Raw genomic sequence first — 23,916 nt, forward strand, 5'->3', positions numbered from 1 at the left:
CGGGCTTCAGTAGTTGTGGCTCGCAGGCTCAGTAGTTGTGGCGCACAGGCTTAGTTCCTCCACGGCATGTGGGATCTTCCCAGACCAGGGCTCGAACCCATGTCCCTTGCATTGGCAGGCGGATTCTTAACCGGTGCGCCACCAGGGAAGTCCCAATTTTATTAATCTTTTAAAAAAGCTAACGCTTGGCTTTGCTGTATGTTTGCTATCTAATTGATTTCTACGCTTACTTTACGGCCTTTGATTTTGCCGTTCGTTTTCCACCTTCTTCAGTTGGAAACATACATCCTTGAAGTTGGACCTTTCTTCTCTTTCCAACCTATGCATTTAGAGCTATCCATTTTCCCATAAGTAGTGCTTTAGCTGTAACCCACAAGCTCAAAATATTGCGCTTTCTTCTTGGACCTATACGTTTTTTAAAAGTGTGTTGCTTAATTTCCAAACATTTAGAGATTTTCTGGTTGCCTTCCTGTTATTGATATCGAGTTTAATTCTGCTCTGGCATCTGACCACTGCTTCTCTGTGTGTGTCTCACCATCCCCAAGGGGCAAGGACCCTCAGTCCTCAGTGATCCTTCAACTTCTCTAATGCACCTTGCCCTGCCAAGTCCAAGTGTGGAGAAGTTGGGGGACACATCTCACCACCTTCAATCTCTCTTTCACCATCCCCCCTGCCATTTTTTGTCCTGCCTTCTTCTTTTTTTTTTTTCGAAATTTTACTTCCCCTGAGTCTAATTCGCCTTCTTGAATGCAGCTAATATCTCATTAAGAACAGAGACAAGGCTCTAAACCACGGGAGAAATTTATGAGCCAACTACTCTAAGTTGGTTTGTGATTTGCTAAATAAAGAAGGAAATAAGGGAGTTTGGAAAATTTCTTCTCAGGAAAATAGCCTGGCTTGCAAGGCTATTATTCTGCTGCATAATTGTATTTTTGATTGTGTCAGGAACTGAATATGAGCGTGACCTTTCTTTTGCATGCTGCCCGTAGCATTCTAATCTCCTCTCCAGCAGATCGTTGCCCAGGATGAACCGGGTGAAGGTGAAAGAGAAAAGCCCATTAACTTCGTAAAAACATTTTCCATCTTGCGACCAGGGAAAGGTCTGTACACGCTGAGAACAGCAATGGCTGATACCTGTGCACAGTTTATATTTTGGAAACGCGTTTCCATTAATGGTGATATTAAAGCAATAACCATGGGATTGCTTTGGTTACCAAGCTAAACAGGTTCAGGAGACTATGTTCCAGTCTGGGCACCCGGACAGTGTGGTGCTTCTGGGGCCACTGGGGCGTGGGGATCCACAATGGCTCTGAATAGTTAAGTTCCTATGTTTGGAGGGAAGTACTTGGGGTGGGCATGGGGAGAGCCACGCCCTAGGAATGGGGTGGGGTCTGCCTGGGACACTGAACACCTGGAGACCTGCAATCAACAAGCAGAGAGATGATGAGGGTTGTGAACGAGGATAGTGGCAGTGAGGACCAGCCTAGTGTGGGTAAGGCAGCCAGCGAAAAAGGGAAAACCCTTGGCTTTTGTGAACTTCCCTTCTTTTTCTCAAGCTCGGAGAACTCATTTACAAAGTCTCATTCATTTGTAGCGATCCAAATGTCTTACATCAGACCAGCGGCCAAAGAGATGTTTAGGAAATTGAACCTACATTTCTAATTTGACAGCAATTTCATTTGTGCCCTTATATAATTATTTACCTTTTCAACACTGGCAAAGAGCCTTTAACAGATTTTTCTTTTAAATGAAGAGAATCAACCTTTCTTCTCCTCATAATGAAATTGATTTCCATGACATGGATGAGCAGTACATGTGGTTCAACAGCTCTGCTCAGGTTGCCCTTTCAGGCCTCAACCACAACCTTGGGGACAGGACTCCCCGAAAACGCATGGTTCTTCGTGCCCCTCATCCTCCCAAAGAAAACCTTCCACCTCCTGGAGAGCCTCAGCAGGGAGTGTCTTTTCATAAACAGTCAGGCTGACTCAGGCACATTGAGCCGTTTTTTTTGCTGTTTTAACATCTCAAAGCCCTTTCTCACGTGAAAACAGAAACCAGTCCCCTTCTTAGGAGGGGAGTGAAGTGGTTACAAGTTCAGGTCCTGGGACAAGATGTCCAGGCTCAGATTCTGGCCACCTGGCGCACCAGCCACGTGACACTGGACAAGTGATGTAACTTCTTCAAGTCTCAGTCTCCTTATCTTTAAAATGGGGATAATAATATCCCAATGAGTCTCACTGGATCTCTGAAAAGAATAAAGGAAGATATATGTCAAAAGGGCTAAGCAGAGTGTCCAACAGAGAGTAAACACGTAATGAAAATATTTGCTGTTGCTTTGATTTTTGTTTTGATGGCCCCTCCATAGGCGTGAGTCCCCCAAGATGACAGCAGGAGTAAAGATACTCCCAGCCTTCAGCCTGCACACCTGCCTGGCTCTCTGTGCTGGCTTCCCCAAAACACAGCCAACCACACAGCAAATCACCTGGTGTCCTCTGACAAGGGGACAACCACAATGACTGGATTATCCAAGAAGCATTCCTTCCACCCAAAGCTGGATCAGAGGGCTGAGGGCTGCACTCCGCTGGCTGTACTTGCTGGTACGAGGGGCTCAGGAGAGCGACACAAGCCTGTTTCCCCACAATGACTCAGACCAACAGAGGCAAGCTGCGGGAGACTGACTTGGCTGTCCCCGGGAGTAATTAATCTCCCTGAAATTAATGATCCCTCCAAGGCAGGCAGCCACGGTGGCTGTGCACCTCCAAGCTGCTAGACTCATCTGCTATGCAAAGATGTTTGTGAGGACAGATGACACCCCTGTGGGTGTCCAGAGCCCTCGGGGATCCACAGGGCTCCCCACGAGTTCCGACACTGGTCAGGAATGGGGTCACCATCACAGGGCTCCTTGCCTACCTCCTCCATCCTCATAAACAGAGGAGAAGAGTGTCCTTCAGAATGGGAGCAAATCTACTGTGGAAAAGCTGAATGACCTTGAGCGAGTCGCCGAGCCTGGTGTCCTCACCAGGAAAACGGGCAGGTTGGTTTGGCGGGTTCCGTCCTTGGCATGTAGGGCACGGTGCAGAAGCCAGAAACCAAGGAACACCAGCCTCCTTCCTTCAATGCATTTGCAGACTTCTTGGGGGAGGGGAGGGTTTGGGGACAGGGATTGGTTATGGAAACTTGACAGTTTGGAGGCTGATCCTCCGAGACCAGGGGCATTTGGACGAAACTTGGAAAACAAATCACTAAAGAGTTTTTAAAAACCAGGCACTGTGCTAAATGAGTAGGGTGATGGAGGTCAGGGATGGATGGAGCCTGGGCAGAGCTTGGGTCAGGGACAGGGTGAGATGGGCTGATTACCATGCACAACATCTAGAAGTAGAAACTGGGACGCCACACCTTGGCTGTGTCAAATCACCTCTATCAAAATGCCCCCCTCTTCACAACTGCTGCACCGGTTCACCCTCCCAGCACCCCGCAGTGTTCCAGACGCCCTAGCTCAGTTCTGGACACGAGCCTGCTTCTTGGTCGTGGCCCTCTTCAGTGAGGCAGGGACGGTGAGCTGCAGAGAGGGGCGTCTGGCGGCCCCCACCCCAGAGTCTGAGTAATGGCTCTGCCTCTTGGTGGCTGTGTGACCTTGGTCAGCTTGCGTAGCCTCTCTGTGCTTTGCAACCAGAGTTCTTTCCCTGCTCCTCAGCTGTTCTTCCTTGTGGAGTCATGGGGAGATGATGAGGCAGGGGGAGGAGCTGCAAGACAGAACCAGTGTATGGGCCTCCTGTGTTCCTCCACTTATGGTATCCTGTGGGGTTACCCCAGTGCTGACAGGGACCTAGTCAGACACGGGAGCAGATGAAGCCTAGAAAATGGGATTCTCTCTCTGGGTTCCTGAAGCACATCTCAGCGTGAGCTATAGAAGGGATTCAGGACAGGTGCCCTCCTGATCCAAGGGCCATGGTGCACATGTGTCTCCCGGGGGAAAACTGACCAGGCTGGCGGACCTCCTCAGCTCAGCATCTCAGAATGAGCTCCCCCTGAATCGTGTTCATTTGCGTAACCTACTTGCGGGCTTGTCTGGCAGGGAGCGGCTGGGAGTGAGTTGCATCACGTCACTCTGGAAGGCTGCAGGGGAAGTCAAGTCCCGGTTTCTATCTCCAGCCTGCCCTCTCTCCTGAGGGCCAATCTTGCCAGCTGGCCATCTTCACTGGGATGTCCCGGTATGTTGCTCCTGGCTGCGTGGAGTCGTCATTGTGTAGTTCTGCAGTTAAGGCAGCCCTCTCCTCGCCCCACCACCCTGCCAACCCTTTTCTCCTCTCAAAAGGCTTGAGTTTGGCTCTGTCCCCTCATGATGATGGCCTGGAGCAAACCGCTGAACCCTTCTGAGCCTCAGCTAGCTCATCTTCAAAATGGGAAGAGCGGCAGTAACAACCTCATGGGGTGGTGATGAAGATTAAGAAGAATTCATATACATAAAGCACTAAGAAGACAGTCTGGCTCCTAGCAAGCACTGCAAAATACTCCTCAGCCAGCTCTCTATCCGGACTTGTCTTTTGCTGGTGCCTCGGTCTGTTCGGGCTGCTATAACAAAATACCACAGGCGGGGTGGCTTGTAAACAACAGAAGTTTATTTCTCACACTTCTGGAGGCTGGAAGCCAGAGATTGGGGTATCAGCACAGACAGGTGAAGGCCCTTTGCCAGGCTGCAGACATCTCACCGTGTCCTCACACGGTGGAAGGGGCCAGGGAACTCTCTCTATGGTAAGGGTACCAGTCCCATTCACGAGGGCTCCACCCTCGTGACCAGTCACCTTCCAAAGGTCCCACCTCCTAATAGCATCACTTTGGGAGTTGGGATTTTGATATATGAATTTGGTGGGGACACAAACATTGAAACTGTAGCAGCTGAGAACCATACTAAATCGTGCAGGTTCAAATTCTTAGCCCAAAATTTCCTGGAACATGTTGGAACAGGGGAGGGATCCCCTGAGTGTTGCTCAGTCCATTTTGGAAACACCCCATCTCTTGGTCCCTCTGGGATGTTCCCACTGCACCGATATGGAACAGTGGCATTGGCTAATTATAGCCCGTGGGCCAAATCTGGTCCCCTCCTGTTTTTGCATAGCCCATGAGATCAGAATGGTTTCTGCATTTTTAAGTAGTTGAAGAAACAAAAAACTGAAATCACAACACATGAAAAGGATATGTAATTCTGATCGCAGTGTCCATAAGTGCAGTTTTCCTAGAACATGGCCACACCTGCGTTTACACATCTATGGCTACTTCTGCACGGCAGTGGCAGAGGGGAGCAGTGGCCTCAGACCACATGGCCCTCAAAGCCTAAAATATTTACTATCCAACCCATTACTGAAAAAGTGTGCTGATTTCTGTGTTAGAGGTCCCAAGAGATCCAGAGTAGCTGTTTTCTTTTTAAATTAATTTTTATTGGAGTAGAGTTGCTTTACAATGTTGTGTTAGTTTCTGCTGTACAGCAAAGTGAATCAGCTATACGTGTACATATATTCCCTCTTTTTTGGATTTCCTTCCCATTTAGGTCACCACAGAGCACTGAGTAGAGTTCCCTGTGCTATATAGCAGTTCCTCATTAGTTACCTATTTTATACATAGTATCAATAGTGTATATGGGTCAATCCCAATCTCCCTATTCATCCCACCCCCCCACCTTCCCCCTTGGTGTCCATACATTTGTTCTATACGTCTGTGTCTCTATTTCTGCTTTGCAAAATAAGATCATCTCTACCATTTTTCTAGATTCCACATATACGCGTTAAGATACGATATCTGTTTTTCTCTTTCTGACTTACTTCACTCTGTATGACAGTCTCTAGGTCCGTCCAGGTCTCTACAAATGACCCAATTTCGTTCGTTTTATGGCTGAGAAGTATTCCATTGTATATATGTACCACAGCTTCTTTATCCATTCCTCAGTGTAGCTGTTTCATAATTAGTGTTTCCTAGATTTATTTGGCCACATCTTCCTTTTTCTTTCAAGTGACACCTGTTAACATTCTGAGCGATGGGTGACAGCAGTGCTGCCTGGGTTCTCCTAGACCTTTTGTTTCTGTCGGCCACATCCTAGCTCTGGAGGCTCGGCTTTCTGAAGCCCTCCCTGTCCAGACCTTCCCTTCCTGCTCTTTCATAAGCCCTAGCGCTCTGACCCGGGCCCCTCCTTCTGGTCCCTTGCGGCCCATCTCTCTGTCCGATGCCCACTGCCAGACTAGCCATGTCAAAGGGCCGCATTAATCACCAACGTGCTACAGCTCCATCATCCCTAGGGTCAAGTCAGCCCTTTGGCCAGGACTTCAAGGCCCGCTGTGGCCTGGCTCTGCCCAAGCCTCCCTGCCCCATCTCCATTGCTCCTGACACACCGGGGACCTTGGTTCATTCTAGTCCCTGCACTTTATTGTTGTTGTTTTTTTTTGCAGTACGCGGGCCTCTCACTGTTGTGGCCTCTCCTGTTGCGGAGCACAGGCTCCGGACGCGCAGGCTCAGCGGCCATGGCTCACGGGGCCTAGCCGCTCCGCGGCATGTGGGATCTTCCCGGACCGGGGCACGAACCCGTGTCCCCTGCATCGGCAGGCGGACCCTCAACCACTGCGCCACCAGGGAAGCCCTAGTCCCTGCACTTTAAATGTTCACGCTCATTGACCAGCCTAGGCCTGAGTGAGGGAAGTTACTGTTTAATGGGCAAAGAGTTTCAGTTTAGGAATATGGAAAAATTCCAGAGATGAATGGTGGTGATGGCTATACAAAAATGTGAATGTACTCAATGCCACTAAACTATACACTTAAAAATGGTTAAAATGGTAACATTGTATGATATGTATATTTTACTGCAATTTTTTAAAATTAAAAAAGAAAACTAAATAAAATTGACAGTTACACAGGAAATGAAAAAAAGTCTCCTAGGCCTAGCTCAATGGCCCTTTCCTCCAGGAAGCCCTCCCAGATCTTCTGTGTCCCTCTTCAGAGGTGCCTTTCCCATAAGGCTAATGGTGCTTAAGTTTCAGGGCCCCTCACGTGCATGGGCCCCTTCTAAGACCTTGGGAGGTATGTGCTCTAACAGTATGTTCTCATGGTCATGTAGTTTAGCAAAATTTGCAAAAGCAAGATATATTAACTTCAAATGATTAAGAACACTGCATCTTCCTACTCCAGTTGCCCACCACTGGGCTCACTTCCCCTCCAGTGTGAGGCCTTCGAGAATCAGCGGCATTTGGGGGATCAGGCCAAGAGGAAGTTCAGTTGGAAATACATTCAGTTTGGATCACTGGAATATATTTATCTGGTCCACAATGACTTGCTTATAAAAATGCCACGTGTAGCTAGGTTTCCCTGGCTACAAAGTGGCAGGGAAGATTGAAACTGAGGCTTGTCTGACTTGATCTTTAGAATCCACTGTATTGGCTTTCCCATGCTTTTATGGTCATGGACAGGCCTTGGATTCCTTAAGCAGAGGCCATTTAGTCTATTTTCAGAGCCTTGCCAGCCTCTGACACTGTTTCCCACTCTCCATCTGTTCCCATGTGCTTTCCTGCCTCATGGACCCCCCCCAGGTGCCCGGACTTCCCCAAAGTGGACTCCACACCTTTGTCTTGGGTACGCTCTTCCTGGCCTGAAATGGCCTAGTTCAGCCATCTGTGTGGCTCTTATTGACTTCTTACTGGATTGGCATGAAATACTGACACCCATGAAGATGTGAGGAAGCTCTGAACACCCCACTGTAGTGTGGACATCAAAGACAGCTGGCTGAGTGTCATCATTCAGAATAGCTAAGATCAGTCTGCATCTGAGAAGACTGGAAATGCCTTGAAATCTTAACCCCTGATAAGTGAGAAAACCATGACAGAGGTTTCCTCACATATGATAATTTAAGACATTATCAGTAATGAGGTGCGAAGCTAAAAGAAACATTTGAAATTAAGCCTCCCCCCAAGAAATCAAAGTTTGGCCAACTGTGAAAGAAGATTGACACTATTTCTGTTTTCTGTAGAAATGATTTTACCAAAGTAGTTGAAATAGGAAGGGGAGATCAAAATTCAGCCAAAAATGTAGGAATAAGAATGTCATCCAGGTGGGGCAAGCAGTGAATTTTTTAAATTACGTTAATTTTTATGGATTTTGTGATGTCTGTAGGGTTTTTATCTTTTTTTAAAACAAAAATATTTTTGAAATGTTTTTATTATTTGTAATTGGCTGTGATTTATTTCCTCATTCGAAATAAAGATCCTCTTTTGTTCTTAATTTTTTTTCATATTTTTGTGTTGCTTTATGAAGGAGGGCTCCCTGAATTATATAAATTTTAGGGCTCATAAAATCTGCATCTGCCCATATCCCTCATCCCCAGGGAGGACCAAGCTCTCCCTCTCTATATGGCTGTCTTGTTTTGCCTGTTCCGCCAGGTGACCCCGATGGGGACATGGCTTAGAGCCCACGCTAAACTGATTTGCCGGCCTGCGGATCTGTTACATTGAACTGCAGGCTCAACTTCCCCCCAGCACCCCGCCTCCCACCAAATGATGCGCTCTTCGCAGAGGAATCAGTTCTTAATCGCCCTGTAACGTGAGAAGTCTCTTCGTGGAGACTCCCTTCTGGAAGTCCTGAGAACTTTCCAGACAACTCTTAAGGGGAAAAGGATTTTAGAAGCTGATTTGTCTCACTGATTCACTGATAAGAGCTCTTTAAAAATACATCTGTTTGGGACTTCCCTGGCGGTCCAGTGGTTAAGACTCCGCCCTTCCACTGCAGGGGGTACAGGTTCGATCCCCGGTCTGGGAACTAAGATCCCACATGCTGCAAGGTGCAGCCAGAAAAAAAATAAAAATAAAAATGCATCTGTTTATTGGAGGCACTTTGTACAAGATATAAAAACCAGTGGCACATGTCACCTGTAAATGAAAATAAAACCAGTGAATAAACGCTCAAGCAGCCCTTGACGAGGGGCATTATTTTCTTTTCAGCTGCTAGCATCGTTATTCTGAAGCCACCCAGACATCCTGGGACATAGAGAAGTCCCCAGGAGAAACCTGGCCTCCTTCACCTTTGGGTCCTGCTTCGTGCCAGGCCCTGAGGGGAAGCCGCTGGGAGACTAGCGCTATGGGGTGAAAGTGCTGGAATCCAGCCAATACCAGCTGCTGTGCCCAAAAGCCTTAGTGCTCATTCACTGCCCCCTGGCCAAGGCCTTGGGGGTGGGGAGAGGCACGGTACCTCTGCTTTATAAATAAAGAAACAGATTCCCAGGGTATCACACAGGTATTAACACATATAAAATACAACTCTGCTATAAACTTTAGTGACTTTTAAGAAATTCACCTATAAAACATTAAATCATTCATATTAGTCCAGAATAATCATTTTAATTTACCTTCTTCAATTTCAGAATTGTTTTACAAGGTATGTTACAATTTTTCTCCAAATAATGTGGGTACCTTGTCATCTTGTTTACTAAAATTTTTCTTTATTAAGGGAGAGATATTGAAAAGTCTCCCAATTTTATTGGAACTGTGCTCTACAAATAATAAATTTCTATACTTATGAAAAAAAAAAAAGAAACCTAGCAATGGCCCAGCCAATAGCAACTAAGAAGTGGGCGGGAGGTCAAAGGCTCACCTATGGGCAGCAGAGCCCCTGGGTGTGACCGCTCACTCAGACCACTCCCCAGGGCCAGGGTGCCGGTGCTCAGGGCAGGAGGAGCCCTGCAGGGATGTCTCCTGGGAAGCCTTCCCACCAGAGTCCCACCCCCCGCCCCCTTCAGAACAAGTAGGGTTTGGATGGGCAGGGAGCTCGCAGGAAAAGTCTTCCTATTTTTCTTTTAACATCTTTATTGGAGTATAATTGCTTTACACTGGTGTGTTAGTTTCTGCTGTATAACAAAGTGAATCAGCTATACCTATACATATATCCTCCTATCCCCTCCCTCTTGCGTCTCCCTCCCACCTTCCCTATCCCACCCCTCTAGGTGGACACAAAGCACCAAGCTGATCTCCCTGTGCTATGTGCCTTCCTATTTTTAACAGTCCAGATTTCCTAAGGCAGTGGGTGTCTAGGCGGGAGGGTGGCCTTTGCTCCGCTCCCCTCACTTCTTTTCCTCTTTCCCCCGTTCCCTCTCTCCCCTCCTCTCCTCCTCTCTTTCCCTCCCCTCCCCTCCGCTTCCTTTCCTGTCTCCTGCTTCTCCTTTTCTCATATATTATACTCCAATCACTGTGTTTCACAAACACAATATTTTGATCGATTTAGTAGATTTTCACATAGTCAATACATTTAAGTCAAGTAGAATCAGGCAAAAATTGTCCCAGTTTTGACCAGACGGAGCCCTATGAATCTGGTTTTTATAAGCTTTTGACATCATCTCAGTCCCTGAAATCTTCTTTGCTTTTTAGATCAACAAGATGTCTTTGGCATCAGTTAGCAACATTCCCTAGAATCAGTCATTTCCCTAAGGAGAACTGGCTCCCTTTAATGGGAACTTGTATTTAGATACCAAAATCTGGGTCCTAGGGATGCTCAGTGCTACGAGGGTGTATTGCTTCTTGGTCTTTTCATTGGATCAAATCAGGAAAAATATCTTAAAAAATCATAAATGTATAATAATGCCAATTAAAATGAACAAATGAATATATCTCTTACCTCTTAAACTGAAAATCTTGGTTCCAAAAAAAAATTATCTTTCCCCACTTCCATGCCTTTGCTCACACAGACCCTTCTGCCTCTAAAGCCCACTCCCCAGAGAAATATTTCAGGCCAAGTTCAAAACCACCCCTTCTGATGTGAATTGAAGATCTCCTTTCGGGTTCCTTATGACTTGGCTTCAAGTGTGTGCTCTGGTCCAACATAGAAAGGCTTCAGCAGTCATGTGCCCATCTTCCTTTCCTCTCCCCGTTTGAGGGCAGGGACCCCCATACACCCCTCTGAGCAGAGGGGATGCTCAGTGGCTGGAGACAGTGGGGATGGCGGCCCCTACTCTACCTTCTGTCATCACCCAGTGTCTGCAGGACTGGACGGGCTCTCTGGCTGTCAAGGAGGCAGGTACCCCTCAAGACCAGTGTGGGCCCCCTGCAGTAGCCCACCCGTTCTACCCATAGCATGACAGAAACACACTGCCACTGGCAAAACCATGGCGTCCTGATGTGACTTCTGACATTCAGAAATCCATAATGCTGGGCCTGCCTCCTGGATGCTTGCCTAGTGCAGCTGGGGAAGGAGGAGAGAAGGACCAAAGTCAAGTTCGTCTGCTCTTGCTAGCCAAGAACCCAGACACGCGAAATGGCAATAAGCCCTATCTTCTGCCTTGATTCACATCTAACACTTTCACATCCATATCCCATTTGCATTCCTATAATGCCCTTGGGAGGTGGGCAGAGCGGGGACTAGTATTCTTATTTTATAGATGGGAAACTGAGGTTCGGAGAGACCTCCTTATCCAGGCAGATATCTCTGAGCCCATTATATGTGACATAGGTTGAGAAGATTTGGGGACACCACCCTAAAGAGACTGCATTTTGACTGCATCACGGTCACTCCAAGTGACTGACCCTGTTGAGAGGCAGGCCAGATGGACGGGTCCTGAAATGAGCTCCTTCACCCCAGACGCCCTTCGCTCTGCTTTCAGGGACTTCGTGGCTAGTTTGAAACCTGCAGAAACTCTCCTGGCCCACCAGGGGGCTCCTGTGTGCCTGGGGAAGAATCCTCAGTTTCCATGGTCTCAGGGCCAACACCCCCTGGGGCAGCAAAGGGCGGCCAAGATATGGTCCCATCCGGCTACTCCTCGCCAGAACAGCTTTGAATTGTCTGTTTTCTAAACTGGGTCTCCTATGTCACTCCACCAGACAATGCGAGCGTAGTGTGGACGTCCAAGGTCACAAAAGTGTCCTCTGGTAGATTTGGGCAAAGATATGCTATGCTTGGGCTGCAGAATGGCTATGAGTTGAATTTTGTTTTAATTTTAAAGAATTGGCCATTGGGAGGTTTTGGATAAGATTCAGAGTTTCTGCTTTTGGAAGATTGTCGGGTCTGGCGATCCTGGGCCTACATATCGGCTCGGCAACGTGTAGTGGGAGCTAAGTTGCCAGCATCCCTTTTAGACAGTTCCTGGGTCTCATTTTCCACAGTCTCCACCACTCCCTATTGTCTTAGACCCAGCCTCCTTCAGTCATTATGTTCCCTGCCCGGCTTCTGGAGGTATTTGATTTTGCTATTCCAGGCATGTGTTGCTTAAAGAAGCAGGTCATGAGTTAGAACATGCAATCTTTGTCACCCAGGGAGGTCCAGAGCCTTGGACTTGTCAAAGATTTCGTCTGTGACCATGCTGAGCTGTAGTTTCCATCTGCCGATCCTCTGATTCCTTTCAACTACTCCTGGCTTCAGGAGCCTCCAGGGTCTCCTATGTGGCCTGGTTGTTGGGGGCTTTTAAGCTCCCCCAGCTTGGTAAATGCAAAGTTAGGTCTCTCCAAGGTATGCTGGAAAAGTTACACATTGGGCAGTGGCCACTTCAATGGTTACTAGACACTTTACCACCCAGGGAATTCCCTTTGTCCACTGTCACCTTGGCTTGTTCTCTGAACCAGGCCCCAGGAGACCTAGAAGGGTGGCCACTGGGTGGGTGAATGAGGAGTGGGGTGGGCAGGACCCTGAAATGGGGGAGTCTTCACAGGTTGGTGCCCAAGAGCTGCAGCACATGCCTTGGACAAGAGGTCAGAGATATTCTCTAGGGCCAGCCAGGTAGTGACACATTAAGAGAATCCAAACGCTTTAGTGTCATCACCTCCTTTCCTACCTTTCCTGCAAAATTTCAGATGCAAAAGCATCTCTCTCCACCCCCTTGGGTAAAGAATGCCTCCCAACTGGGAGCCCGTGAGATGAGGTGGCATGCAGACCAGACGTGGCCGTCTCAAACTGGGCTCAGTTTGAGCTAGTGACCAGTGTGGCAGCCTGGGTGGGTCGCTGTGCTTCCTCACGAGAATGGGGCAGTGACACCCACCTCTCGGGGCTTCCGGCTTAGATGGAGCAGGAAACATGGGAGAGCGGGCTTCCCTGGTGGCGCAGTGGTTGAGAATCCACCTGCCGATGCAGGGGACAAAGGTTCGAGCCCTGGTCTGGGAAGATCCCACATGCCGCGGAGCAGCTAAGCCCATGCACCACAACTACTGAAGCCTGCACACCTAGAGCCGATGCTCCGCAACAAAAGAAGCCACCGAAATGAGAAGCCCGTGCACCGCAAGGAAGAGTAGCCCCCACCTGCCACAACTAGAGAGAAAGCCCAGACGCAGCAACGAACACCCAATGCAGCCAAAAAAAATAAAAATAAATAAAATAAATAAATTTATTTTTAAAAAACAAACATGGGAGAGCATTTTGCACAAGCGGAAAGAATGGTGTTGGCGGCTCCTGGGGGAAAACAGCGGGTGTTGGAGGAGTCTGACGCTCCGGGCCATCTGCAGAGCGAGAGGAGTCCAGCTCTGTTGGAGCGCGGAACAGCACAGCGTCCGTCTTCTGGATCTCCCCGTCCGCACAGAGACCGTCACGCAGCACCTGGCCGAATTTCACATCCCAGTCACCAAGGGTGTGGGAAATGAGAAGATGAGTCCAGCCTGTTATTACTCATCACCCTTCTCTGTTTAGAGTCCTTGGAAATGTCGGCTTGTTTTCTGCAGAACATAGAGCAATCCTCTCACAGTCTGCTAATGCTTTCTTTCCTCTGAGCCCAGCAAGCAGGATTCAAGTGAACAGATGAGGCCTGAGAATTTATGTGCAAAGCCCCCAGCTCAGGACGATGGGGGATACGCTGGTAAAGGGTGTGTTGAGATCAACAGGCCCTACAAGCATCCTTTTATTATTCTTGATAAACCGAACCGTGGGGAGGGGCAGCCTGACACACGGTTGACTATGGCAGGCTGGGCTTGTAGCTGCCTGCTCCGCAGGTAAGACACGGGGGGCAAAGCCAGACCTCCCTCTCCCAGGAGGACATGCAGAAAATTAAGGGGTCTCTTTTTCGGGAAAGTAAAGGACCGTCATTGATGAAAACTGGGTAGACTCTCCTCTGAGTCTGTACAGAAGGGCTCACAGCAAAGGGTGATGCTGGTGGACTGGTCAGCAAGGATTGGATAGCTTTGCACAGTGCTGGTTGTAAGAAAGGTTAATCAGACCCAGACACAGTCCTCTGCAATCAAAGCAAAGGTGACACAGTGACTAGGACTTACGTTTCTGATAAGTTTCCTGGTGATGCCGCTGCTCTTGCAGACCCTCCTGGAGCTCTTTGGACTAGATCTTTCCCGCAGAGAAGGTCAGTTCAGCCCCTGGTACGTTAAGTACCTACACCTTCAGATATACAATCTCGTCTGTATTCCAGCACTCCCTGGACAGGGAGAGAGTATAAAGGTTGAGACTAGGAACCGGAGCCAGTCCCTGGGTTTTGAATCTCAGCCCCGATCCCATTTCCTGGCAATGCACCTTGGGTCAATTATTTAATCTCTTGGTGCCCCAGTCTCCTCACGGGTAAAATAGGGTGATGGTTACAGCAGCAACCTTATAGAGTCAAGATAAGGATTAGAGGAGTGACGTCACAGAAAGCACTAAGCATAGTGCCCACGTGTAGAGATGATGGTGCAAACACCAGCTGCCGTTATTCTATTCCTCTGCAGGTGATGACTTGTAGCTGAGCAGTTTGGGGAAATCAGGCCTTGGGCATCAAGGGCCTCCAGGCTGTGACCCCAGACATCCTCGTGTTGCCCTTGGCAATCGTGTGTTTGCCTCAAGACTGGAATAAACATGGTCCCTGAAGAGACTTATTCTGGCTATTGATTCATAAACAAATAACAGTCATTTGTTTTGCTGATGAAGCTGGAGGCTGACTGGGCTCAGCTGGGTAGCTCTTGCTGGGAGTTCTGACGTTCAGTTAAGGTCGGGTGCTGGGTGGGCCTGGGGTCCTCTGGAAGGCTCCGTCGCTCACGGGTCTCACGTCCAGGCTGGGAAGACTCATAGCGGGGGCTGGAGCAGGCAGGCTCCTCGGGCATTGCCCTCAGTGACGTGGTCTCTCCACGTGGCGACCTCAGGCAGCTCAAGGGTCACAGAGCAAGTGTCCCAAGAGAGGTCAGCATTAGTCGAACGGCCTCTTCTAACCCAGTCCAGAAGCCACAAGGCATCCCTTGCATCTCATTTTGTAACCGAGCAGGACCCTATGGGGCCTTCCTTCCCCCTAGATCCTCTGCTTTAGCTCCTCTCTGAAGTACCTAGGTAACAGTATTTGATGCAAATTTCCGGAGTTGTCTTGCAGATGTGAAAACCCCCCATCAAATGGAAGATGTTAACTACTTGATGACCATGAGCACGTTGCCCCAGGCCTCCCGGAGCCTAAGGACTGACAAAGTTAACCCCTGTGACACCACCCTGTTCCCTAATCATCAGCCCATCAGTGAACTCTGCGATCCCCTCCCTCACCTGGCTTTTAAAAAGGCTTTGCCAAAACCCTTTGGGGAGCTCGAGGCTTTTCAGGGCATGAGCCACCCGTCCCCTTGCAATAACCCTTTCTCTGCTCCAAATGCCGATGTTTCAGTTTGTTTGGCCTCACTGTGTATCCTCACTGTGCCTCGGGCACACAAACTTGTGTTAACAATTTTATTCACTGAGGCAGCCACGAAGGCCCACCTGGGCTCAAGGGGAGGTGGCGCGGGCTCCACCTCTTGGTGGAATGAGTGTCAAAGAATTTGTGGACATGTTTCAAAACCACCCTGAGGCTCTGTCCCTGCTGCCCCTATTTCTTTCTGCCACCACTCTCGCTGCCTGAAATGACACCCTGCCTACCTGTGCTGCTCAAACCCTGCCCATCGTCCAAAGTCCTCATCAAACTCACTCTCCAAGAGTGAGCCCTGTCCCAGGGCCACCCCGAGCCCTACAGCATCCTCTGCTCTTGACACAAGTCATTGGTTTTATGCTCACAAATTCCAGTTATGTAAACAAGCAAATGAGAAATAACACCAAAAAGGTATGTGTATATGGGGGGAAAGGTATGTACAGGAGGAACTACCAAAATGATAGTGATGTGCTGGGGATCGTAGGTAGTTGTTATTTCCTCCTTTTTTTATTTTTCGGTATTTCCCCAAACTTCTACAAAGTATATCTATAACTTGAATAATCAGAAAAAAAATTTTTTCAGAGCAAATACCTTTAAAAATAAATGGTAAACCTTCCTTGCTCTGAATCCAAAGGACTCAGCTATTAAGCTTATAAAATCTTTCTCCTCCAAAGAAGCAAACTGAGATCATTTCAAAGTTTACTCTGTATAAAGGTGAAAAAAATACCACAAGACAGATCAAAGATGAACATATAGATTGAAATTGGAGCAGTAGATTGAAATTGGACTTTTGTGGTAAAAAAGTAACGGTCAAAGACACAATTGCCTTAGACCTAGAAGCACAGGTTTCTTTCCAGATACAGCCTCCGCTGTTTGTCCTTCTGTGATTTTCCAGCGCTGGTGCAACGGAGATTGAGGCCACGTCAGCCTGGACAGCAAAGCTTTGGCTACAGGTCGTGCTGACAGCCGGCTGTGTCGTGACTTTTGTGGAAAACAGGAAATTACAAAATGCCCTTGAGTGAAGCCTGTTGTGGGAACGAATGTGCCTCTCTAGGTCGAGAAGGAGAGAGAGCATTCGTGTCTCTGTCCAGACAGAAGGAGCTGTGGACCTGGAGGGGTCCACAGTTTAAATCAAGCAAGTGTGCAAAGAGTGCTAATTTCCCCAAGCAGGGGGTGTGATTCTCAAACTTTAGGCTCCAAAGTTTAGCGTGCTAATCATCTCTCTCAGAGCTTGTTGAAATGTGCATTGTCAGCTCTGTGCCGGGTAGCTCTGATTCAGGGGTTCAGAGTTGAGCCTCTGAATGTGAACCTTACAACGAGCCTCCCAGCTGATTCTTCGAGAATTTCTCTGTTTCATTCTTGCAACGTCAGGTACAATCAGAGTCAGATTCCACACGCGCTTCTGCAGGCCTGCTGCGTGGTAAGCGCGGTGCTACTTGATTTCACATGTTCTCTTCTGTGCTCCTCCTGGAACTTCGGAATTCAGCGTTCCTATCTCCATTTTATGCGTGAGAAAACTATGGCTCAGAGTGGTGGGGTGATTTGTCTGTGGTCACATAGCTGTAAGCAGTGGAGTTAAGATTTGGAGCCAGGTCCGGGGAACCTGGCAACCCAGAGTCCCTCGTGTCCCCAGCATTAGTCGAATGGCCTTTTCTAACCCAGTCCAGAAGCCACAAAGCAGCCCTTGCACCTCATTTTGTAACCGAGCAAGACCCTAAGGGTTCCTTCCTTGGAATCACAGGTGGGGAACCCCTCCTCTGAATGGGGGAGTGGAGGCACTGAGGGGACGGGGAGCAGAGTGGTAAGAGGGGAAATCAATTCTTTTTTTTGGATATCTTTATTTTTATGCTTATTTTTATTTATTATTTTTTAAAAATTTATTTTTTAGCCATGCCACGTGGCATGTGGGATCTTAGTTTCCCAACCAGGGATCGAACGGGAACCCTCTGTGTTGGAAACATGGACTCTTAACCACTGGACCACCAGGGAAGTCCCGGAAATCAATTCTTGATAGAAATACTGCAGACCCAACCTCCCCTCACTCACTAGATACTCATTATCTTTCTAAGGAGCATTCTCAGAAACCAGAGAAAGTGCTGAACAAGAAGACAGATGGTTAGGAGAGTTTCAGTCCACTGGGCATGTATATTGATTAACAATATTGTCCTTGGTCGCTTGGAGATGCGGCCAGGGGGGAGGTGCAGGAGTTTCAAAGCGTGGTTTGCCAATGGTGGCAATGTTTCTCCCTTCTTCTGTAGACACTGAGAATGACTGTCTTAGTGTTTTAACTGGGGCACAGGGAAGGGAAACATATGCTCTGATCATACTAGACAATTCCGCCTAATGGTCGATACTGATGGAGCCCAGGTCACCTCCTGGGAGTCAAATCCAGAACGTCCATTTGGCCAGTTCGTTGGCCCACTGGACAAGAGCACCCTTCCCAAACATCAGTTAATAAGAGAGGGGAGCAGACTATTTCCAAGAGGAGGGACATCTTGGAAGCTGAACAACTGCCTTAAAGATGGAAGTTTGGATGCAGGTCCATCCACGCCCTCCAGAGACCTGGTACTTGTGGCTGGTCCTCTGTATGGGGTCTTGTAACTTTGCCAGCCTGGACCGCACCCTCTCAAACAGGCCAAGTTCAAGCATCATTCCCTCAGATGTTGTTATGGACTTAATTGTGTCCCTGGCTCCCCTCAAGTCGTATGTTGAAGATCTAACTCCCAGGACCTCAGAATGTGACTCTGTTTGGAGATGGGGGCCTTTAAAAGGGTAATGAAGGTAAAAGGAAGTCATACGGGTGAGTCCTAATTCAATACAAGTGGGCTCCTTATAAGAAGAGGAGATTAGGACACAGACACACAGAGGGAAGCCAGATGTGAAGACACAGGGAGAAGGCAGCTGTCTGCAAGCCAAGGAGAGAGGCCTCAGAAGAAACCCACCCTGCTGACACCTTGATCTCAGACTTCTTGCCTCTAGAACGGTGAGAAAGTAAGTTCTTGTTGTTTAAGCCCACAGCCTGCGGTACTTTGTTACAGTACCCCAGGAAATTAACACAGATGTCCTGCTTGTACAAGCTACACCTGATTCAATGCAGGCAGCCCAAGGTGGGCACAGGTGAGCTCCCCGAGGCCCACTGGCAACACTGCATCAGGATAACCTAGAGGCCACCACCGAGGGCTGGCACTTCTGTCTTAGCAAGTTTGGGGACATGTTGAGCCGCACAGGGGTAGATTTTGTCAATGTCCCTATGGCTTATAAGAGGGCTTGGGGAAAGGTGAGGGGGCCGTCATCTTACTCCTATGTCTTAAAACTCCACAGTGTCCCTTAAAACTCCCCAGTATCTTCTTACTGCCTACAATGCCCAACGAAATACCATTTCATGAGCCAACCCCAGGCAGTTGCTGAGGGTTCTGAGGCCTCATTCTGGCTGCGTGGGAAAGAACATCATGACTGACTAGCAATGTCTGCTCTGGCCAAGTGAAGGAGGCGTGACAGATGTGTCCAATCCGTTTGCAGTCTTCTAGAACACAGGGAGCTCAATCTGAGCCGAGGAGAAGTCAGTGTCACCGGAGAGAGTCGGATGTCATGATGAAGGCCAGACGCTTCCAGGACACTTGTTGGCTATTAATGTCAACTGCTGGATGACAAATAGAATGTCACCTCTGGTCAACTTGTTATGGCTACCTGTGCATGAAAATTCATGTCCACATTCATGTCCACGGAAACACCATATTTCAACCCCAATGTCTGCCACGGGCAAGGGTTGCAGGAGTGGCTGCTTCTCTAACCCTGCTCAATCTGTAGGGGAAACTCAGGGCTCCTTTCTGTCACGCCATCCCAAGGGCAAGGATTAAATGCCATTCTGGAGTCTGTACGGTTCTATGTGCCAAGGTGTTAGGAGCCAGATCTTTTAGAGGAAGGGTCCAAACCCTTCTAGGGCCTGGCCTCCCTACCTGGGGAAATGCATACCATGGAGGGTGCAGGACTGTGGCCCAGGATAGAAGGGCACTTCCTTCTCAGAGTGGTGTTGGTAGTGGGCTGCCTTGCTTTATATTAACACAAAGCCGTATTATGGAGTAGAATAAAATACTTAAAAATAATGTAAACATTAAAAAATATCAAAAGAATTAAAAATTTTTTAAATTCCCATAAGAACAGAGTGTAAACTATATACTGAACATGAAATGTGTGCCTTGAGGCCAGTCATTTACTGAGACCCAGGGGCACGTTCACTCTTTTGTCATTGAGTCAGCAAGAGGGCAGGACATGACTAAAGGGGACAGACACGCTGAAGGATGCTTGTTTGTATGGACGCCGCTCTGTGCTACAGGGGTCTCTTACGAGATTCTGGCATGAGGGATCCCAACTTCACCTGTTCCCATCAAGGATGTTGGCCTTCTATATTTCCCTTGAAATAAGTTTTCCAAGGGGGCTCCATCTGAAGGGCTGGAAGCATCATTTTTCCTGGGGGGACCACCTTTACGAATGGCCAGCATAGGGCCCTGTGTTCAAGAACACACAGAGGAAACCTATGGAGCACGGATGTCCATGGTAAAGACAGGGGCAGACTCCGGAAGGGGGGGTCCACAAAGGCTTCGTTACTATGTGCTAGGCTCTTTCATATACATCACCGACTATGATTTCCACAACCACCCAGCAAAGAAGGCATTGGTTTCCTAAGTTTAAAACAGGGAAACCGAGTCTCAGAAAGAGTTAGGAGCTTCCATGTAATAACTGATTGTATACAGACCAGTTACAGAGGGACCACTTCCCAGGCTCAAATGTGAATGACCTCATTTAACTTCACCCTCACAAAGTGGAACTGGTCATCATAGTTAATGGCAGCTACCGTTTTGTTTTGTTTTGTTTTGTTTTTGAGTGCTGACTCTACATCAGGGATGTTTTCGTTTTAGCAACTTCATCTGATATGTCAGAAGAATATAGGTTTCACAATCAGATGATCCCAGTCTGGAAGAGCAGCTCTCCTACCCTTTAACCTTGGGTAATTCAAGTTGCTTCTCTGATCATAAGTTTCCTCATCAGGAAAATGGGAATGATAATTGTTTCTCTGGGAATTAAATGACAGCATGTATAAAATGTTTGGCAAACACTAAGTACTTAACAAATGGAACTGACTTTTAGGTATCGGTTCTCCTAGGGTTTACAAATGAGAGAACAGAAGCTCAGAAAGGCATCTCGATTAAGTCAAGGTCATCTGACCACAGGCAGAGCCAGGACTAAATGCTGATCTGTTGGATTACAAATGTCAGGGCTCCTTCTCCGCTATGGACACAAGATAACTGATTTTCACGGGGCTGGTCCCCAGGCGTCAGGAAATGCATACATTCTCATTAGCAAGCTTTCTAATTGTAGGGAAGCACGGGATGCACTTGAGGGATATTTTCTTCCCAGACAAATCAAATATTTGAAAATGTTGCCACTTTTAATGTGAACTTCAGTTATCTAAAAAATTCACTGACATGGACCATTTCCAGAGCCTTCGATGCCAAAATTCAGAGCCATTATGGTCTTCCTACACGTCAGGACTTACTAGAGCATTAGCCTCAGAGTCTTGGAACTTTGTCAATTTTAGAAACACTCTTCTTTCTATTGTGGCCGGACAGGATAATTTAAGGACATTTTCCTTGATACCATTTCATTCTCCATGTAAATCTTGGAAATGTTGTCGAATTTGAGTGATACTACACACAAACCACCTAAGGACTGCAGATTTTGAGTCTGTGCTGTGATAGTGTGGCCTGGCCGTGTAAATATCTGTTGGAGAAAAATTAACTAGCGGGGCAGTATATTCAGAGTGGCTACGTTTTTCATTAACCCTGTAAGTAAATAAACTGGAGAGACATGCAGTCCTCTGAATCACAACTTATAAGCAGTTAATAGAACTATTTCTTTTCAGGCTAATTCAGGTTCCTACTATTTTAAAAGCCCTTTATTTTACCATAACCTTGTCTATTTTAAATTTACATCTTAACTATCTAATAGCTGGAAATTTGCTATAAATTTCCAAACGTATTTGAGTTCAGAGACACATTATACTTCAAGCATTCATTACCTGAACGTTGTTCAGAAATATTAAATACAACTGAAAAAAAAGTGACTGGGAAATGAATCGTTTGGAATAAGACTATATTAAAAGATCATATAGAATCAACTAGCAGCTGACCCACAATATCTCTTTTGGATAAATGTGAAGTCATTGGTTCCAGAACTGTTTTCCAGGGTAAGTTTTTTCTTGACAATTTTCCTTCTCCTCAAAGCTGCTACACGTCTTAGGCTGAGCCATCCCTGAAAAGGTAGCCTTATTCCAAATCCAATTCGTAAATCACATCTAAGGCCTTGGATGTTCGGCTTTCTGATGTCCTAAACCCACTTTGTAGGTTTGCAAAGACCACCAATCAGGTTATTACACTTCATTTCAAGTGGTGGCTTAAAGAGACGGAGGGAAAGTACAGGAGACCCAAGTTACCTGGCACCCAGGCATCAACCCCCTAATTTCCTGGGTACATATTTTATGTAAACGAGTAAGATTGCATCATAGATACTCTGATTTTCTGGTTGGAATCTGGGGAGGTTCAGGCATCTAGTGAGAAGGTGTATCACCTTGGTCTTTCCTGACAGGTTTTCCCTTCCAGAACTTTCCTTATGAGCAATGGAGACTATTATAAAATTCAGTTCCATAATGCATTCCCCCCAAAATCACCCAGTCATTCTCCACTTCTACACTGACAAGGGAAAAAATATTTGAAAGGTTGTATGAGGCTTTTCGCTGCAGATCAGGACAAAATCCAACGGGGCCTGACATTTTAGAAAGGCTGCCACCAACAGAACTTTCCCCAGAAGTTACCTCAAATGTGACCTTCATCAGCTACACTGAGAAAAATCTGTTCCAGGTATACTGTCAGCCACAAGAAGGGACTGAATTTTAGGCACTGAACTTAACGAAAAGAAATTTCTAACTTTGATTCAGTTTCAACTCAGACTCCTTAAACCCCCCAGTGGAGAGGGGCCGAGGACCCCCAAAGGGAGAGGGGACGGCCCAGGAGAGTGACTACGCCTTGAACACAGCACACCGCTCTTCCAGGCTTTAGAGACCCGAGCCCCGAAGCAGGAGTGGGGCTGCTGCAACGCGGAGCCCGGCGCGGCTCCCACCCGGGCGGCCCAAGGCTGCAGCCACCTGCCAGCCCTCCCGTGCCCACCGAGGCGCACCCCGGGCGCCGTGCCACCAGGAGGGGCGTCCCGGTCCCGGCTGGCCAGGCGGGTCCCCTCGCGGAGGGGGCGGCGGGGCCCGGCGGGACCCCAGCGAGCAGATCCTCCGCCTGTGGCCGGTGGGCTGGCTCCGCGGCCGGGGACCCACCCGCGCGACGCCGCGGCACCGCCGACCGCGCTGCGCCCCAGCCCCGCAGGCGCCGCGGCGGCGGGTCCCGGGATGCTCCTGCAATGCTTACCGGGCGAGGCCGTCCCGAGCGCTCGCTGCGGCGCGTGCCGGCCAGGGGCTCGGGGCGCGGAGGGAGCTGTCCAGGCCCGGCTCGGCGGGCAGCGGCCGGGCTGCGGCTGAGTCAGCGCCCCGGCGGCGCGGGCGAGCGCGGGCCAGCCGCCGAGATGGGGGCTCTGAGCGGAGCCGCGGCCGCCCCGGCATTTTAAAGGCGAGGCAGCTGGATGCTGTTCAAGCGGAAACGCAGGGAGAAACTTCAGCCCCCAGACCAGAGCGTGGATAGCGCGGAGGGGGGCCCAAGAGCCCCTTTCAGGCGCACAGACCAGCCTGGGCTTCTCTGATATGCTGTTCACAGGCGTTCCCATCAGATATTTCCTTCATGGGAAAGCAGATACCTCTCTCAGAGGATCCGCCTGCATTATGCTTCATAGCGAGACAAACGTTTCCATCAAAGTTCGGAGCAAGACCAAGAGGCTGGTTTGGAAAGTCTGGTTAATGCAGTCAGACAAGAAAAGGAAAAAGGTGTAAAAACACTGAAGTTGTGCCTTTGTAAAACAAACAAAAAATTGGGGGGGGGGGCTTTTAAAAATTTGGGAAGTAGAAGGAAAACAATGACTATAGGCAGCAGATGTGATTGTTTAGATGGAAACTCCAAACTGAAGATTGAGTGAAATAGTCGTCTTTTCCAAGGAACTGGCAGGTTACAAAATAAACATCCCAAATTCACTAACCAGTTAGAAATGCCAGTGAAAAAAAATATCATTCTCACTACTAGCAAAACCATAAAAAGCTAGGAATATAAATTTACCAGGGAATATATTCTACTTTGTTAAAAACTTCTACTGTCTACTGAGGCACCAAAGAAGACTGGAATCTATTAAGA

The 23,916-nt window shown here is 48.1% G+C and overlaps 1 protein-coding gene across 1 annotated transcript in view; it reads right to left on the bottom strand.

Annotated features, from left to right (window-relative positions):
• Window positions 1-23,118, bottom strand: part of CTXND1 (cortexin domain containing 1) — a 54,555-nt gene extending 31,437 nt beyond the window's left edge. Inside the window, exon 1 of the mRNA XM_032624773.1 lies at window positions 23,047-23,118. The gene's annotated coding sequence lies outside the window, so the exon portion shown is untranslated. The remainder of the gene's footprint in view (window positions 1-23,046) is intronic.
• Window positions 23,119-23,916: the final 798 nt, after the last annotated feature.

This window comes from Phocoena sinus, chromosome 2, assembly GCF_008692025.1.
Source record: "Phocoena sinus isolate mPhoSin1 chromosome 2, mPhoSin1.pri, whole genome shotgun sequence".
NCBI lineage: Eukaryota > Metazoa > Chordata > Mammalia > Artiodactyla > Phocoenidae > Phocoena > Phocoena sinus.